Genomic DNA, 3,111 nt, shown 5'->3' on the forward strand with positions numbered 1-3,111 from the left:
GCGATGGACTGCTGTCCTGTCCGGGGTGTGTGTGTGTGTCCTGCGATGGACCGCTGTCCTGTCCAGGCTGTGTGTGTGTCCTGCGATGGACCGCTGTCCTGTCCAGGCTGTGTGTGTGTCCCGTGATGGACTGCTGTCCTGTCCAGTGTGTGTGTTTGTGTGTGTCCTGCGATGGACCGCTGTCCTGTCCAGGATGTGTGTGTGTCCTGCGAAGGACCGCTGTCCTGTCCAGGATGTGTGTGTGCCCTGCGATGGACCGCTGTCCTGTCCAGGGTGTGTGTGTCCTGCCTTGTGCTCAGTGCTTTCCAGATGAACTCTGGGCTGCCTGATTCTGACCTGGGAGAAGAGAAACCATTCTTTCTGTTAAGAGATGGAGGGAGTAGTTCTCTGCTAATAAGATCCAGCCGTGGTAGAGCTGCAGTTCCGACTTCCAGACACAAGAGGGCAGCAGAGACCACGCAGAGCAGGGGTGGCTCATTGTTGGCTCCTAAACTGATTGCAATTGTTCAGTTCGCCAGAGCAATTTAACAGCCTTCCTCCAAGCTGATTACTTAGAGTGACATGTAACAGTAGCACGCAGTCAAAAACATCATGTTTTAAATGTAAATATTTATGTATGCGAAGGTGATCGTAGTTTAACGAGAGGTCTGCAGTCCGCCGGTACCGTTAAGCTCGGTTCAGTCTTCTGACGGCCGCTGGTAGTACTGGGTACAGCCACAGGGCGGCAGCAGTGCTGAGCGCTTCCGTAACACAGGAGACCAGAGCTCCAGAAGACACAGTCACACCTGAATACTCACCTGGAGTCTGGACAGCACTGATACTGAACACACTGACCCACACTGCCCGTGTCCAGAGTCTGGACAGCACTGATACAGAACACACACTGGCCCACACTGCCCATGTCCAGAGTCTGGACAGCACGGATACTGAACACACTGACCCATACTGCCCGTGTCCAGAGTCTGGACAGCACTGATACTGAACACACTGACCCACACTGCCCGTGTCCAGAGTCTGGACAGCACTGATACAGAACACACACTGACCCACACTGCCCGTGTCCAGAGTCTGGACAGCACTGATACAGAACACACACTGGCCCACACTGCCCATGTCCAGAGTCTGGACAGCACGGATACTGAACACACTGACCCATACTGCCCGTGTCCAGAGTCTGGACAGCACTGATACTGAACACACTGACCCACACTGCCCGTGTCCAGAGTCTGGACAGCACTGATACAGAACACACACTGACCCACACTGCCCGTGTCCAGAGTCTGGACAGCACTGATACTGAACACACTGACCCACACTGCCCGTGTCCAGAGTCTGGACAGCACTGATACTGAACACACTGACAGGACAGTCTCTCTTTCGGTATTTCTATCCATTTTGTATTCATGAGCTGTCTGATCGGGGCGAGTGCTGACCAGACACCGAGAAATTACTTTTGGAAAGATGTACACAGTCGTGCGCCTATAATTGATTAATTTATTTAACTATTGAGTTGTTTGATACCTGGGGGTCTCTCAGTGTGATCTCTCCTCACTGACGCAGGAACCTCCATCCAAGGACTGAGAGGAGACAGCGTGGGCTAGTGGTGAGAGCTGAGGCACTGGGAGAGAGAGGGAGGCAGTGTGGGCTAGTGGTGAGAGCTGAGGCACTGGGAGAGAGAGAGGGAGGCAGTGTGGGCTAGTGGTGAGAGCTGAGGCACTGGGAGAGAGAGAGAGAGGGAGGCAGTGTGGGCTAGTGGTGAGAGCTGAGGCACTGGGAGAGAGAGAGAGAGGCAGTGTGGGCTAGTGGTGAGAGCTGAGGCACGGAGAGAGGGAGAGAGGGAGGCAGTGTGGGCTAGTGGTGAGAGCTGAGGCACTGGGAGAGAGAGAGGGAGGCAGTGTGGGCTAGTGGTGAGAGCTGAGGCACTGGGAGAGAGAGGGAGGCAGTGTGGGCTAGTGGTGAGAGCTGAGGCACTGGGAGAGAGAGAGGCAGTGTGGGCTAGTGGTGAGAGCTGAGGCACTGGGAGAGAGAGGGGGAGGGAGGCAGTGTTGATCTGCTCAGTGCCTCGTGTCCATTTCCTAGTGTGCTGTCTGCTAATCAGGTCCTCCCTTTGCCTGCTGCTTCGATTCAGCTTTATTCAATTAGCTACACCAACCAATTAAATAGCACATTAACGAGGCACAGTGTGCGTGTGAGGTGTGTGTGTGTGCTGGGGGTTCCACCAGAGCGAGCAGGAGCGACAGAGAGAGAAGAGCACAGAGGCAGAAAGGCAGAGAGAGAGGGAGAGAGGGAGGGAGCACTGGAGAATAGCACAGAGGCAGAGAGAGTCTGCTACAAACAGGAGGAGAGAGAGGGAGGCTGTGGGGCTGAGGGGCAGAGAGACAGGGAGGTTGGGCTGTTGACACAGCCCACTGCACTGTCTGATTGCCTTCACACAGGGAGAGAGAGAGAGGGAGAGAGAGAGTGCAGGGACACAGGGAGAGAGAGAGAGGGAGAGAGAGTGCAGGGACACAGGGAGAGAGACAGAGGGAGAGAGAGTGCCGGGATACAGGGGAACACATCTGAGACACCTGTCAGAACAGGCACAGACCTGTCTATCACGCAGGGAGAGAGACAGACAGGCAAAGACCTGACTATCACACAGGCAGAGAGAGACAGGCACAGACCTGACTATCACACAGGGAGAGAGAGACAGGCACAGACCTGTCTATCACACAGGGAGAGAAAGACAGGCAGTCAGAGACCTGTCTATCACACAGGTAGAGAGAGACAAGCAGTCAGAGACCTGTCTATCACACAGGGAGAGAGAGACAGGCAGTCAGAGACCTGTCTATCACACAGGGAGAGAGAGAGACAGGCAGTCAGAGACCTGTCTATCACACAGGGAGAGAGGGAGACAGGCAGGTCTCAGGGCTCTTGGAGTTTCAGGCAGGAGCCAAGCGCACCTCTGTTGACCTGTGTTGTGGATTATTCTTCATCCGAGAGTGATGCCAGGACACCAGTAATTCTGTCTCCGTCCTCCTCCGCCCACTGTCCCTGACCTCTCCTCCCTTCCCGACCCTCCCTCTGTCTCTCCACACCTCCTCCAGAAAGAATCACACAGCGGCCCGTGGG

General features: G+C 55.1%; 1 protein-coding gene across 3 annotated transcripts in view; it reads left to right on the plus strand.

Annotated features, from left to right (window-relative positions):
• Positions 1–3,111, plus strand: part of macrod1 (mono-ADP ribosylhydrolase 1) — a 48,864-nt gene that overhangs the window by 3,276 nt on the left and 42,477 nt on the right. The gene's annotated exons all lie outside the window — the stretch shown is intronic.

Source organism: Lepisosteus platostomus, chromosome 16, assembly GCF_059453375.1.
Source record: "Lepisosteus platostomus isolate fLepPlt1 chromosome 16, fLepPlt1.hap1, whole genome shotgun sequence".
In the NCBI taxonomy this organism is placed as follows: domain Eukaryota; kingdom Metazoa; phylum Chordata; class Actinopteri; order Semionotiformes; family Lepisosteidae; genus Lepisosteus; species Lepisosteus platostomus.